General features: G+C 42.7%; 1 long non-coding RNA gene across 3 annotated transcripts in view; it reads right to left on the reverse strand.

Annotated features, from left to right (window-relative positions):
• LOC308596996 overlaps positions 1-16758 on the reverse strand; it is a 493319-nt gene that overhangs the window by 179990 nt on the left and 296571 nt on the right. The gene's annotated exons all lie outside the window — the stretch shown is intronic.

Consider the following 16758-nt stretch of genomic DNA (forward strand, 5'->3'; position numbering starts at 1 on the left):
TGATATCCTTATTAGGATTGGCTAACCCAGGAACAGCAAACATGGTGTCCTTCAGATACAGTGGTGCCCCGCAAGACGAATGCCTCGCAAGACAAAAAACTCGCTAGACGAAAGGGTTTTGCGTTTTTTGAGCTGCTTCGCAAGACGAATTTCCCTATGGGCTTGCTTCACAAGACGAAAAATGAAAATGTCTTGCAAGTTTGTTTCCTTTTTCTTAACACCGTTAATACAGTTGTGACTTGACTTCGAGGAGCAACTCATAGAACACGGTGTGGTAGCCTTTTTTGAGGTTTTTGAAGACTTTGGTGATTTTTGAAGCTTTTCCAAAACTTCTTTTGCAGCCATTTGGTAAGTTAATCTTTTAAAACTTTTTTGGGGGGTTTTGGATTTTGGGTTGGGGTGTTTGGAATTCAAGGACTTGGTGTTGGGGAGGGGTTTGCAAGAATCTGGAAGCTTGTTTTTTCCCCTGCATTTTTATGATTTTCTGTGACCATTGGGCCACTCTGCTGTTTTTTTTTAAAAAAATTCTGGATTTGAATTTCTGTGTGGTGGGTGGCTGGGGGAACAGTTGAGGAGGGGTTTGCAAGAATCTGGAAGCTTGTGTGTGTTTTTTCTGCATTTTTATGATTTTCTGTGACCATTGGGCCACTCTGCTGTTTTTTTAAAAAATTCTGGATTTGAATTTCTGTGTGGTGGGCGCCTGGGGGAACAGTTGGGGAGGGGGTTCTTCAGCAAGAAGCAAAGAGTGGAAGAGGAACCTTCTTTGAGTTGTCCCCCAGAGTCTTAGAAAATGTACTGTACACTTTGTTGATTTTTAAATGTTTTTCTGTCATGTTTAGAAACTTAATTTATTGTTCCTTCCTTTTTTGATATGCTCTTTACAGTATGTGTGACTTTAAAGAGCACTTAATAAACTCTTGTTGTACCAAATTTGGCTTTGTTTTGACTTTTTTTGACCATAGGAACGCATTAATTGAATTTCAATGCATTCCTATGGGATTTCGTGCTTCACAAGACGAAAAATTCGCTAGACGAAGAAACTCGCAGAACGAATTAATTTCGTCTTGCGAGGCACCACTGTATTGGTGGATACAGCTCCCATAATCCCTGACCACTGGCTGTGCTGGCAAGGGCTGATGGGAGCTGAAGTTGTACAACATTTGTCAGACACTGTGTTGGCTACCCCCGGGTTAATCTACCAAGCATGGTCTACTACTCTCCATCTTGGACCCTACAACAGTCAGGAGGCCTTGTTGGTGCTGCCACCTCTAGGGACTACCCAGTTTGCATTGGCTGATGACAGGGCCTTTTCAGTGGTGGTTCCCCATTTGTGGAATGCTTTCGCTGGTGAGATGAGTCTGCCTCCATCATTATTGACTTTCTGGATGAATTTAAAAACATTCCTGTTTACCAAAGCATTTAATGTCTGAAAGATACTGTTCCTGGCAACCATGAAATCACAGACAGAGATAATATTTTAAACTGTAGAATGCTTCTTTAAAAATATTATTACTGTTATTATTACTGATGTGATTGCCGCTCCAGGCTCCTCTAGGAGGAAGGGCAGATTATAAATTGAATAAATAAATATCACATTGCAACCAATTTTGTGAAGAACTTGTAGTGAAAGAGAGCAGTGACTGTCCCTGACTTTGCAATAAGGAAAGGGGATCCATATATTTGCAGCTATCTTTGCCTCACTGACTTCTCTAATGATATGGGAAAGCATGGCGATGGGAGAAATTTCGCATTATCCTGCAGTGCTTGGAGGGACACTGCCCTTTAACATTTAACCAGCTTATGAGGCAGACCTTACTTTTCAGTCCCGAGCTTTGTGATTGTTCAGACAACCAATACAAGCAGAAGAAATCTAAGGCATCAGTTCTACAACATTATATTGAAACATGGAAATCAATGTTCATCAAACATTACATTACTAAAAGGGAGACTGGGCAGCAAACCCCAGGAAAGCATTCTGTAGCTCAGTGGTAGAACAGCTGCTTGGGATGCAGAAAGTCACTGGTTCAATCCCTGGCATCTCCAGGTGGAGATGGAAATGTCCCTTGTCTGAAATCCTGGCTTCCATTTACTGTAAACAATACTGAGCTGCATGGACCAGTGGTCTGATTCAGTATAAGGCAGGTTCCTATGTTTCAGTTGTCCCAGCATAATAATATACATGAACAGGGAAAGCTTAAGTCATTCTGGGCATTCAAAACTCAGGATTAATTGGCTGCACTGGTTGCTAATTTGTTGCTGGGCCAGGTTCAAGGTCCTTGTGCTATTCACAAAGCCCCCAACCAGGCCCGTGCAGGGGAAGGACAGCTAGGTACACTTGCACCCAGCCTTGGAGGGCTAGGCTGGCTGGGACCCCACCAGGTCCAGCTGTTTTTTGGTTTGTTTAGAACTTTATTCCAACCAGACTCCCACCCCAGGCCTCAGACAAGTTCCAGACCTTCCAAGTGTCCCCATTTTCCAGGGAAAGTCCTGGATTTACAGAAGCTGCCCCAGTTTCTGTTTTGATCCCAGAATGTCCCACTTTTCCTTAGGATGTCCCTATTTTCATTGAAGAAATGTTGGAGGATATGGTAGGCTGTCCCTATTTTTATTGGAGGGTATGGAGTTATGTGACCCCCGAGCCAAGGTGATATGACCTTTAGAAGACAACTGAAGGTAGTCCTGTATAGGGAAGTTTTTAAATGTTTAATGTCTTATTATGTTTTTATATATGCACCCAGAGTGGCTGAGGGAATCCAGTCACATGGGTGGCGAACAACAACAACAACAACAACAACAACCCTATTTTCACTGGAGAAATGTTGGAAGGTATGAAGTTCTGCACAGACCTGCCCTAAACAGCTAAGGTTCAAAGTACCCTTATGCTCCACCTTGAACATCGAGATCCTTCTTATGGGGTACTTCTTTTGGTTCCTGACACCCCTGAGGTTTGGCCAGCCTTACTAGGGGCCAAGCCTTGAATGTGACAGGACCTGCCCTGTGGAACTCCCTTCCACTAGAGGTCCAGAGAGAATCATCCCTGCCTTCTTTTAGATGTCACCTAAAACTGGTGTTATTTAGACAAACCTTTGCAATGTGATGAGAGGGCTGGAGGGTTGAAAACCTCCCTAGTTGTTGAAGCGAGTGCCTGTTACAGACATTTTAATGAATGTAGGTGGGTTGGTCATGAAATCTGCTCTCAACCGCCCCCCACCCCTTGCACATTCATTATTCATATAATTTTTATTTTAGTTTTATTTTTTCGAATGGCTGAAGAGGACTGGAATTTACACTGGCTGTAAAAGCGCTGGGAGAGAAACGGATGAAACACAGGCAAGTTTGTTGTAAACAATGCAAAGCAAAAGAAGAGATGTGTGGAGCTCCCTGGAGGCATTTCACAAGCCTTATTGAAATGTTGCTCTTTACCGAGTTTTGTTTTGTTTTAACCAACACATGTCTTTCCCAGCATTGGCCTTAGAACTGCAGGGGGAGGAAAGGAATCACAAAGACAGCTGCCAGCAGGTCAGTGGTGGTGGTGGTGGGGGGTATTTCTTTCTTTAATCCTGCGTATTTCTTTCTTTAATCAGGTGAGAAGACAGGGGATTTCATGGGGCATCACCTGACTGCTCTTTAGATAGAGAACTGTAGAGCTGGCCACCACAGACACCAACACAGCATCTTTGACCTGCCAGAATTGGGACTAAGACTACCATATTATCCAGAAAGAAAGAAAGAAAGAAAGAAAGAAAGAAAGAAAGAAAGAAAGAGAAAGAAAGTCCTCTAATGCCTTGGAAGGGCCTTCTCCTCAACAGTAACGACATATACATTGTCAGTTTTCTGTTGGTGATTCTGGGAATGGTAGTTGCAGTCCCACCCCCAGTAGGGAAACTCCTCCATCAGGGTCTGGGAAGTATCTGCTGCCTCTACTGCCACTGCTTCCTGACAGGATACATTTCTGGGCCTTTGGACAGGAAATGGTCATGTTGCAGTGGCTTTAATGGAGGGTGTTTTGCACCTCCCCTTTGGTAATGCCAAACCGAACTGTAGTTGGGCCAAAGGGTTCAAGCCCCACTCACCCCCATACCATGGTCCTGATGTGGCTTGGCCACTCCATATGCTTTTTTAAAAAAATAATAATTCAGGACACAAATGCCACTTTTAGTTTGGTCCTCAGATTCCACAATTTTTAGTGAAGGAAATATGGTGCCCTTATGTAATTTGGGAATTTCATCAGGGGGTGGGGGTGGTTCTTTTTTAAATAGAAAGAAATAATGTTAAAAACATTCAGTCTATAGGCCATGAAAACGAGTGTCATGCTTTTCAAGCTCATGGTTCCTTCTCAACTGCTTCAACATGTTTAATCTAGACCAAATGAATACCTGGCACTACTGCGTACGCAGATGATGTTAAGTGACAGCTCCAGGCAACTAAATTCAGGCTATAAAGATTATATATAAAATTCTGTTTAGCCTGTTGAGAAACTAATGAGCAAGCTGTAAATCATGGCTATACAGTCATCTGCTTCCTGTTACTTTCTGCCCCCAGTTCATGTACCTAGTAAAATCTCAAAATAATAATATAAGCAAAACAAATGACTTTGCTCTGGATTTCCTAACTAGATCCTAGAATAAAAATTAAGTGAATCATTGAAGAAAGCCCTTCAGTATATGATTTCAAATTGAATTGTTCACCTATAAAACATTTTACTTATGAATCATATCAATTATCAAACACTTGTTCTATCCTCGTTAATGATGAGTGGCTTATGCAAGTTGGCAGGTGCGTCAGGAGTACAAATATGTCAAGGCCTGAGCAACAACCTGGCCAGACACAAATAGCTTAAAACACAATCCAAGCTATTTCGTCATTTAATCCCCCTCTTCACCCAATAAAGAGCTCACAGAGTGGCTTAAATATGATCAGTAAAATCAAGATACTCTAACTGCAGGCTTACTTTAAAAAAGACTCAGTACAGAAGGAAAATCCGGTAAGGAGGGAAGATGAAAACAAGAAAATTCAGGCACCAATTCTTAGAGTTATACAGTAGCTCTTATAGAGATCAGGTGAAATAAGAACAGTTTAAGAAGAGGCCAAACCACAGGAGCTGTTCTTCCAGCAGAGCTAAATTAGTGGCCCCTACCTTCCCCCTCTCGGGTGGCGCTGTGGGTTCAACCACAGAGCCTAGGACTTGCCAATCAAAAGGTTGGCGGTTCGAATCCCCGCGACGGGGTGAGCTCCTGTTGCTCGGTCCCTGCTCCTGCCAACCTAGCAGTTCAAAAGTACATCAAAGTGCAAGTAGATAAATAGGTACCGCTCCGGCGGGAAGGTAAACGGCGTTTCCGTGTGCTGCTCTGGTTCGCCAGAAGCGGATTAGTCATGCTGGCCACATGACCCGGAAGCTGTACGCCGGCTCCCTCGGCCAATAAAGTGAGATGAGCGCTGCAACCCCAGAGTTGGCCATGACTGGACCTAATGGTCAGGGGTCCCTTTACCTTTAATAACATAGTGATTATGTAACTAATTAAATAAAATTCCACCACAACAGACAGTGAGACAAACAATGCAGTTGAATCAGAAGTTGAACTGTGGTGGAATGGAAGCAGCTGCATGCAACAAACACAGGTCAGAAGGAAATTGATGCCTTCTTACATCTCCATCTTCTTACACCACCAAGCGACCAAAAAAACCCCAAAACACCTGTCATGGAAATGTGTGGCCACTGTGCAACAGAGTCAGCCCCTATATTGTGCAGCTCCCATTCACACCCATGGAGGACTTTATTTCTTAATGAACTGTGTCCATTATATTATTGAAGACTGCAGCATAAGACTGATCTGTTCCACACTTTCAGGATGTTGCCTTAAAAAAAAATGTGTGCATGTAAATATTAAATGCTGTGGTACCTTGGTTTGCAACAGTTTTGGATTACAACCACGTCAAACCTGGAAGTGCATGTCCCTTTTTGGGGATTACAACCCATTTTTTTTGGAGGCCCCATTGGCAAAAGTGCGCCTTGGGTTACAACCTGTTTTGGTTTACAACCGGACCTCCGGAACAGATTATGGTTGTAAACCGAGGTACCACTGTAAATTACCTTTGGATTCTCCAACATTATTTGTTCCACAAAATGTGTATATATAGTTTAGCACAGTCCCGAGGTTTATATATTTATTTTTACGTCACTTTGGCATTACTTTCCTTTCCTTTACGCCGACAGAAATAACTGGGTCTAGTAAAGCTTCCCAAGGTCATTGGCCTGTGTCTTTCCTTCTTCACAACAAAGTATCATTTTTCTTAGTTTCTTGTCAGAGCGCCATGATATCCTTCACATCTGTCTGTGCCTTTGCTTTTATTAGCAGAAAATACTGCCCGAGCTTTAGTGTCATGTGTACTATAAAGACAGGATTTTCAGGAGATTTGACAACTCTCATATTTTCTGAAGTATTCTCAATGTAACAGAGAAACAGTTTATTACTGTTAAGTAGTGGCTGTCTCTCCAACTTGAATAATGAAGTCCTCCAGGTCAATATTTTATACAATGATCCATTTAAGGAAGCATTCCTCTATAGCCCAGCACTAAAACAATGGGTGTCATAACACGGATCTATCTATTATCAATCTTAAATCCCACCATAATCAATCCAATTCTTTGGGTAGCAAAGCTGCAATACGTTACTGTGTTAAAGGCGAGAATTTTCTCTTCCAGAATTGTTTATAAAAGAACACAATAAAATTATTTACTGAGGCCAGCTCTGCTGTGCAAGAGTATAGAAGATTTAAACTTTCTTGGAAGAAGAGGGCTTTTGGCCGGCTGTGATTTACACATCTTCCTTGCAAACTGTATTTCCATGAATCGCTGCAACACTGTTTTGGGGACTATACAAAGCCCACCCAGTGTTGTGTATTTATATGGCTGTAACAAGAGACAAAGCGGAAAGTGCTTGGCTGCAGAGCAAGAGCCATAAAAAAAATCACGGATTTGCAAAAAACACACACAACCCCTCCATTTCCTCAGCTTACCATAAAAAATATAATAATACGAGATGCGTCGCCACTCACAGCTGCAACTCAGCTCAATGCAACTTCCTGCACATCTCTCAACCAGCAGTAATTTTGGCAGAAGTATGCAAAGTTTGGATGTGTATTTATCTTCCTCCCTTGTTTTTCCATGCAGGTCTTTGATTGTGCTTAACCCCACGCACAGGATGTCTTCTAGCATGGGTTAGAGTTGTCATTTCAATAAGGGCTGATACCCTTATTGAGCCAGTGTGGTGTGGTGTAGTGGTTAAGAGCAGTAGATTCGTAATCTGGGGAACCAGGTTCGTGTCCCCGCTCTTCCACATGCAACTGCTGGGTGACCTTGGGCCAGTCACACTTCTTTGAAGTCTCTCAGCCCCACTTACCTCACAGAGTGTTTGTTGTGGGGGAGGAAGGGAAAGGAGAATGTTAGCCGCTTTGAGACTCCTTTGGGTAGTGATAAAGTGGGGTATCAAATCCAAACTCTTCTTCTACCAAGTGCCGTCACAACGGGGGTGGGGGCTGGTGCGCCCCGGCTGCCATGTCTGGGGGGTGACAAGAAGGCACCAGCATGAGCAGCCATCGGTCACCACAGCCACATGTGGAGGATCCTCCGTTTGCGGCTGCAGGCGCAAGGAGAGGATCCCAGCACCATCCGTATGGGGCTGGAACAGTGCTGCTGGCAAACTGCTATGTACAGCACATGTGTGGCGTTGCTACGTACAGTGCATGCATCGTACATAGCAATGCCACACATGCGCCCTATGTAGCGACGCCTGGCCCCGGGTGTCATGACGCCTTCGTTCGCCCCTGCTGATACCATGTGCATTCATCATGAGGTTCAACGATGCTGTTGCCCAGGCCCTAGTGGATCCTGAAGCAAAAAGCACCACAGCAGCATCCAGAAAAAAAAGAGTACAAATATCTCCTAACAAACACCCATATGTTCAAATCTAGAGTGTGCCCTTGTAAACATATGTACCTTACTTAGAAAATCACAGGGTGGCATAGAAGTTAGAATTTCAAATACAAATCCACACTCAGCCATGAAGGTCACTGAAATTTTGGCCAGTCACAAACTTTCAGCCTAATTTACCTCACTAAGTTGTTGTGAGAATAAAATGGGTGGGTGGGTGGTGAGCCACAAAAGTGCTCTGAGATTCTTGGATTAAAATATATTAAATAACACTTCAGCACCAGCAATAAAATCCATCAAGGGCAGAGAACCTGTAGTCCTCTAGATGATCCTCCAGAATTTGTTGGACTACATTATCCCAACCACACTTGACCATTGGGCCATGCTGGATGAGGCAAATGGGAACTGGAATTTCCCATCCCTGAGGTAACATATTTTCATTGCATTTCAAGATAAGGAACATCTGATGCAAAGAAAGAAGAAGCCAGAAAGCCATCTTCACACTAGGAGGACCATTCAGTACATAATCTATTGTTCTATTGTCCCTGCTTTTGAGTGGGCAAGTGGTAGTGTCACAGCTCTGGACTTTTCTAGAGCATGCAAGACATTTTTACTAGTTTGGTTTCAGGCCTGGTCAAGGCTCTGTGCTTTCCTTTCTGCTAAGTACCAAATGATGATGTGTATTTCACATACAGAACATATACAATTTAAGTGTGGACCTTATGCATTCTTCAGGGGAGGAATGTACATGGAATGGAACAGACCACAGTGAGACAGAAATGGGTCAGAATTTGCAACCTTCCAAACTGCTGTTTTATTGTGGGTGTGTCCTTCAGCATGTTCTTGACACAATTCTAATGCATTAGTGGTCAATTTATTCAGCTTTGCTAGTTGTTCTGTGATGCTTCCTCAGGGGTGATAGTGTAAAAAAGTGGGACAGAAATAAACCAGAACATTTGTTACAAGATCTCAGCAGGAAAGTTACAGGATATGCACTACAGTCATACCTCATGTTACGTCCACTTCATGTTACGTTCTTTCAGGATACGTCCCGTGGCGACCCGGAAGTACCAGAAAGGGTTACTTCTGGGTTTCGCCGCTCGCGCATGTGCAGACGTGTAAAATGATGTCATGTGCAGAAGCAGAAGTGGCGAATCGCAACCTGCTCATGTGCAGACGTGCCGCTGCGGGTTGTGCTCTTTTCATGTTGCGAATGGGCCTTTGGAACGGATCCCGTTCGCAACCAAAACTTTTCCAGGAACAAACTATATTGAAAGAGGGATTGCACATGGTCACCCCAGAGCAGCGTGAGCACAAATCATCCTGATAGCTCAGTTGGTTAGAGCATGGTGCTGATGACACCAAGATTGCAGGGTCAATCCCTGTAGGGGACAGCTGCATATTCCTGCATTGCAGGGGGTTGGACTAGATGATCCTTACGGTCTCTTCCAACTTGACAATTCTATTAGGAGTGCTTAGGGGCTGTTTAGCCCACCACTACCACTAGGTAAGGCTCCACCTCCCACTAAGCAACGTCACCAAGGTGTTAAGCCAAGGTGCTTAGGTGTTATAGAACAAATAGAAACCCATCAGTATCAATCACTTCTGAACTTCCCAGGAAGAAAGGAAGGTCATGCTTATGTCAACAAGAATTTGCCTGATGCTGCCAGTCATCCTGTTTTGCAATGGTTTCATGTGTTGTTTTGAGGAACTTCTGTGTCATCTTATTAAGGAATTGTTGGGCTCTTCTTATGATGACTGATTTTTGCTCGTGTATTTGATGTAATGTCGATAATTTTGAACTTTGTTTTTCGTTTTATTTTATTTGTTTTATTGTCACTTTGTTCTGAAAACCTTGGTTTTCACCTTGAAGGAATGGAGGGCAGAATATGTTGTAAATCAACAAAACAAATAAAATGTGCTGAAGCCTCTGTTTGAGAAAGATTGCCCCGGGACTCCATCGCAAAGGTTGCAAAGCCTTCTCTCCCCATTCTCCCTCTGTGGTCTTTGTTAGTGAAATAGGCAAAAGGGCATCTATCCTTGAAGCTACCTAGATCTGCTCATTTCCCTAGAAGATTGAACAATTGTGCATTCATAGATATAATACTGAGTGGGGTTTCCTTGAGGAAATGCCTTCTTGTCTTACATATCTTCTTTGTTATTTGTACTAAAGATCAGAGGGTTTTTTATAGCTTCAGTAATTCCCCCCCCCCCCCATCTTTCAGCTTCATCCCAGTCTCAAAATCTGTTTGGATTCTGACCATGCTATCCCAATTGTAAACTGAAGTAAACAATGCATTACAATAGGCTTGTGACAGGGATTCCTCCTCTGCTAAAAGAGCATCATGAAGGCAAAGGGGAAGCAAGAGAAATTAATGCTGCCACCTCTCCACAGTTCTCTGATTGGTAAAGCTAAGCAGATTCAGGGGAGGAAGAGGGTGTGTGTGTGTGTGTGTGTAAAATTGAGTTGAGGAAGGTCTCATCTATTTACGTCTTACTCTCCTAAAAGCCTCTCAAATTCTCTCCCACCCATACCTGCTTGGACTACTTGAACATTGTGAAGAGTCTTGGTGGACCACACAAAATAATAAATAAAATAATAATAATAATAATAATAATAATAATAATAATAATAATAATAATAATAATAATAATTTATTACTTATGCCCCGCCCATCTGGCCAGGCCTCCCCAGCCACTCTGGGTGGCTTCCAACAGGATATTAAAAACACAATAAAACATCAAACATTAAAAACTTCCCTAGTTGTTTATTTCCTTGACACCTGATGGGAAGGCGTTCCACAGGGCGGGTGCCACTACCAAGAAGACCCTCTGCCTTGTTCACTGTAACCTCACTTCTTACAGTGAGGAAACCAGCAGAAGGCCATCAGAGCTGGACCTCAGTGTCTGGGCTGAACATTGGGGGTGGAGACACTCCTTCAGGTATACTGGGCCAAAGCTGTTTAGGGCTTTAAAGGTCAGCACCAACACTTTGAATTGTGCTTAGAAATGTACTCTCTGTTGTTCCGTCTGTTGTAGGAATGGGGATGTACTGTGCAAGATGCTGTATAATTTTAATTATATCCACACACACATCCTACAGACCACGTGAATGAAGTTCATGGCACACCTGTGGCCCATGTACCACAGCTTGGGAACCCCTGCAGTGGGCTATGAACTAAGAGAAGGGTTATGAATCAAGAAGTCCCCAATTCAAATGCTGTTTCTGTCACAAACATTAGATGGACTTAGGCAAGGAACTCACTTTTTCTGAGTGCATCCTCCCGTCAGTAATATAAGGCTTAGTCACATGTTTCACTACAAGCTATCTGTATACATGTAGAAAAGCTTGTGTGAAATAAAGTTTACTTGCTGATTTTTATAGCTCAGCTATTGTGTACATGGGTATACACACTGTACACTCACTGAACTTCACTGGGGAATAACTGCACAAGTGTACAGCTCAAATGTTTGGGTACACAGATTGTACATTCATTAAATGCAACATGTGAACACCCCTGTAATGACTACAATATAGGGTTGTTGTAAGAATTTCTGAGAAGACGAATCTCATTTTGTCAAGGCTTTGCTAATTTAGAACAAATTGTTCAGAGCCTGGTCACAGATAAGTTTTGGGTGATGCATGTATATGTGAGAAAGAAGCTGACCAGCTGATTGCAGAAGACAGCTTCAACGACTGCTATAGAACAGATATATGTTGTTCATGATAATTAAGGCATGAAAAAGTACTTGAGTACAATAACAACTGAATTAAATGTTCATCAGAAACTCAATCTTGACTTACACTCCAACCGTTAATTAAACTGAGCTTGTTTAAATTTAATCTAATTGATTTTTAATACAGCAAATTTAATTAGTAAATGCATTCCAATATCTTGTCTATGAGCACTGAACTTTGGAAGTTCTGAAAGATTGCTCCTGTAGTAATTATGAACCAACTATAAATGTGATGATGAATACAGCGGTTTTAAATCTCCCTGCCAGAATGAACTCTGCTCTAGCTACCTGTCTGCTGACTTGGAACTGCAGAAAGGAGGAGAAGGGCACTCTGGTCTGTACCAGAAACAGAGGACAAAGGGCCTTTGCACTTTCAGCCAACTGAGAAAGGTAACAAAGGAATATCAGCCCAGGATCTGATTCAGGGATGGAGACCCTGTGGCTCTCCAAATTATGCTAAGCTGCAGCTCCCTTTATTCCTGACCACTGGCCAGACTAGCTGCACCCAATGGGTATTTGAGTTCAGCAGCATCTGCAAAGGTACAGGTTAGCCACCTCAGCACCAATTGAATGGAAATGGCTGTGTTCTCAATTCATCCTTTTATCCAGTGTGGTGTAGTGGTTAAGAGCGGTAGACTCGTAATCTGGTGAACCAGGTTTGCGTCTCCACTCCTCCTTATGCAGCTAATGGGTGACCTTGGGCTAGTCACACTTCTCTGAAGCCTCTCAGCCCCACTCACCTCACAGAGTGTTTGTTGTGGGGGAGGAAGAGAAAGGAGAACGTTAGCCGCTTTGAGACTCTTTTGGGTAGTGATAAAGCGGGATATCAAACCCAAACTCTTCTTCTTAACATCATCAAACTGATTCAGTTGCTGTACCATTTCCCTTCCCTTTTTTCCTTGTGCTTATTGGAGTTTTTGTTTGTAAACTACAAAGGGGTCTGGATCTCATTTCCTAATGGATGTAAGCCACTGTGGGAGACAATATTTTTCTGAAAAGCAGGATCAAAACATAATATTTAAAATTATCTTTGGAAGGGATCTGAGATTTCTGAAAACTATTTCCGAAGATTGGCCCCCAAACGAGTGAGAGCGATCCAAGTGAAAAGAAAACATCCATGAAAGAAGTGTGGTTATTGATCCACACAGTATCCCTTTGGGTGAATCCTCCCATCCATCATCTGTAAGTAGATGCACTTGGATGCCATGCATCAAGGGGTGCTCTCAGGGGCTAGGGTTCAATTCCCAGGAAGGGTAAGCCTCTCACTAAAGTACTTACCAACACAGGGAGAGTTTTTGGTGCACCACAGGAGTCCTAACCAACTGACAGCAGACACATGGATGCATTATAGTTCCAAACATGATCCAGAGGAAGGTCAGGAAGCAGTCCAAGGTCAATATCACAAGGTATTCCACAAGGTACAGCACAGTGAGCAGGAGGAACTAGAGCCAGGAGCCAGGAACAAGGCTGTAGGGATTAAGGAGCCAGAGACCTATGCTGTTTGTTGCCACTGGAAAACTCAAGAGGAAGGCTTTATATACTTTGGCTTCCTAACCACAGCTGTTGGCAGTAAAGTATCATTGAGTGCACTGATGGTTCTGGTCCACTGATGCATATTGTGCTGCTGCTCTTCAGTCTGGACCCAAAACCTTTGCTGGCTCTCTTGAGAACAGGAGCAGAGGCACTGATCCACCTCCTTCTATGACAGCTTCAGTGGTATTTCATCAGGTATCAACCCAGAAGTGCCCTCAAAGGGATCCTTAACATTGGATTCAGGGGGTCCTGCCTCAAGATCCTCAGACTGTGAGGGTGCCGCTAGGGGCGCACTGGAAGATGGCCGACAATAACATCTCTCCGGCTCACACGAGGTAATTAAGAGGCTGATATGGAAGTATGCAGCCTCCCTTGTTGCCCCAAGGAAATGGGGAACACTGCCTTGCCTGCTGTAGCCATAAATCACCCCCAGATTCAAAAGAATGGGGTGAGGGCACTAGGCACAAAGCCCTTGTGTGGGTCCGGCTCTCCCGGACGCTGTCTCTGATCGCGCACTAGTTGCAGCAGCTCGAAATAAACAATTAGAGAGAGAAGCAAATGCACATATTTCAAGTGAAGAATGGGAGTGAAGACTGCTAATTGAAGTGACCTTTGTGAAAGTAGAGCGACGGGTTGGATTTAACAGGAATATATCTGAAGAAGATACATCAAAGGTTCGGTATGTCGGAGCGGGACTGGATGGGGGGGAATTTTTTTTTCTTTTCTTCTATGTGATTAACCAATAACCCCTCCCCAAGAAAGAATCGTCTATGTGATTAACCAATAACCCCTCCCCAAGAAAGAACCGTCATATAACTGACCTAAGCAGGATGATTAAAAACTGTGTGGAAATGAATTACTAACCAAAAGTTTGGCTTATGGAGATCGAGAAAAGAACAAGGGCTCTTGGAATGACGCAGTAATAAAAAGGGAGTCGCCATCTTGGCAGGTTCTGTCGAAAGATTGATGATCGGGAGGAGGAAGCTATGGACTGGCAGAACCTCCTCAGAGGACTGAGAAAGGGAGTGACAGATCTGTGAAGATTAACGAGCAAAGCCCCACACAGGATTACAATTTGTTTTAACCCACTTGTGGAGACTATCAGAGGTCACAAAGAGAAAGGAAAAATATATGAAAATAACAAGAAGAGATGTGGAAAATAACAAGAAAGGATTGGATAGAATTGTGAGCACTATTTGGACAGATTTGTGGACATTAAAGAAGCAGCAACAAAAAGATGATTGGATCCCTTTTGGAACTTGAAATATGGGTACCCCCAACAAAAAAATTAAAATTTGGCTTTGTAATTTGATTTCATTTGATTGGTCTGTTAATAAAAATTATTTTTTAAAAAAGATCCTCAGACTGTGGACTGCTGGTTCATCCACCAAGGACTCCATGTCTAGTTCCAGGTCATGGCTAAGCATAACACCAGATCTCATTGAGGAGTCCACTTGTTTGAGCACACATAGTCTGTCATGCTTACATAACTGCTATGTACAAGACTGGAACTAAGAAAGACAAAACCTCTCTGTTCCATTCTCAGATTATATACTGATTTTGTTCAGTTGGCTTAGTGAAGTGTTATCAAGACTTTTCTTTCTGGGCTCTGTGGGATTTAAGTGTCCTTGATAACAACTATCACAGGTAACCTGGCAGTTAGAGGGCATTTTATCTTTGGTGCTAAAAAACAACAGGATTCAAAACACCCACATCTTTGTATGTACCTCTGTTTAGCTAGAATATACACTTGGTCCTCTTTGGCATCCAAATTGTGCCTGTAGCATCCCTTGTTGTTCATAATTCCAAAGGCATCCTTTTAAAAATGTTAGCTCTAAACATTCTGCTGGAAATGATAAGTGGTTCGAAGTGAACCGCATTCAGGAAATCAATTAGCTAAGCTGAAGCATTTCAACAATATGAAGAATCATCTGAATTTAATGAACTGTAGTTAAATGTGCATTATTGAGTAACCAAAAATCTTTCTTCTTCAATAACATTCTTCTCTTCAGATATGCATCATGCTTTGTTCCCCCCCTCCCCCCTTCTCCCAGTGCAGATAACAAAGGTAATTAATAGAAAGAAAATAATTATAACATAGCCAGTTTGGTGTGGGTTAATGAGCACTTAAGAGAATTATCAATTCATTATCTGTTTGTACATCAATAAATCACTGTGTTCCAATCAGTTTACAGCCTAATGGTGAGATAGCAAGACCATTTTCTCACCACAGAGTTGATTGTGGCTGTGTGAGTTGATCCACACTCATACTACACCACAATATATTTCTTGGCAAAGGCAGAAAAGGGACTACAAGACCAGATTCCAATGGCTGGGGTGAAAATATTATAGGACATTTGATCAAAATGTGATCTTCTTTTAATGCTTGTAATACTACCTTTCTTCCATCACTTGGCAGTTTCTCCCAAGCAAGTTATTATGAATGTACACACGAGAGTTTAATCCACACTCTTTTCCAAACTGTGAGAATTCCATACAATGTGACTAGAGAGCTTTAACTTCAAGCCTGCCAATCACCATTTTAAGGAAACTGTGGACATCCCCATAGGAACAAACTCCCAGGGGCCAAGGTCCCTTTGATCTCCTCCCAATAAAAATATTTGAGAGGGCCAGGAGCATCAAAAGTTGATAGGCATTGTCATTCAAATGGTGTGTGCATGCTACATCTTCTGATCAATTATGTGGGGGCAGGGCTTACCTGCCCCCTCCTCAATATTTTATTCAAGTTGGCACCCCTGGACATCTCTGTTTCCTCAGCTACATAAACCCACACAAGACGTATTGTGTGATCAGGAGTAAATGCAAACCATCGTCAACATGAAGTCAGTTCTGTAATGAAAGCTACAAATTGCTCGATTAAGGTTGACAAGTAGGCAGAGGCCTGTAAAAATAGAAGTGGAAAAGGAACTCACAAAATAAGACTGATATATGCACAAAGGTGTAATCAGGCAGAAGTTTGATGACCAAGATAATACATTTGCCATGTCTAGGCTACACAAAGCACCAGTACAGAAGAAAGCAAGACTGGTTGAGACAGGGCAAATTCAAGAAATGAAGTGCATGGCAGTAAACAAACAATGTAACCAACTCAGACATATGCCCTGCTGTGTTTGGTGCTGATTACTCAAGTTTAGCATTCATAGGACTGTGGCTGAAGTCTATTTGTTGCTGGAGAACCAAGGAGCCCTGTATATACTTATACAGGGACAACAGAGGATTATAAGAAGGCTGGCATGAGCACACCCATCACTGTGGGTTCACATTGCTATGTATCCAGTTTGCCCCACTGCTAGATTCACACGATGCATTCACATGATGTTAGCCACAACCCTTATCAATCTTGTAGTTCCTTGACAAATACTGCTGTTTGATGTGCTTCGCCCCTCAAACCAGCTTCGATCCAATTAGAAAGCCTAAGCCACAATCACTTGCTCTGCATAGGTAAGTATTTAGCTTGCCCCTAGCTTTTTTATATGCAGTCAGTTGTGGAGGGGATGACCTGAAATTATTCTTTTTGCTAGAAAGAGACAAAACGG

Source organism: Podarcis bocagei (genome assembly GCF_964188305.1).
Source record: "Podarcis bocagei genome assembly, chromosome: 11".
In the NCBI taxonomy this organism is placed as follows: domain Eukaryota; kingdom Metazoa; phylum Chordata; class Lepidosauria; order Squamata; family Lacertidae; genus Podarcis; species Podarcis bocagei.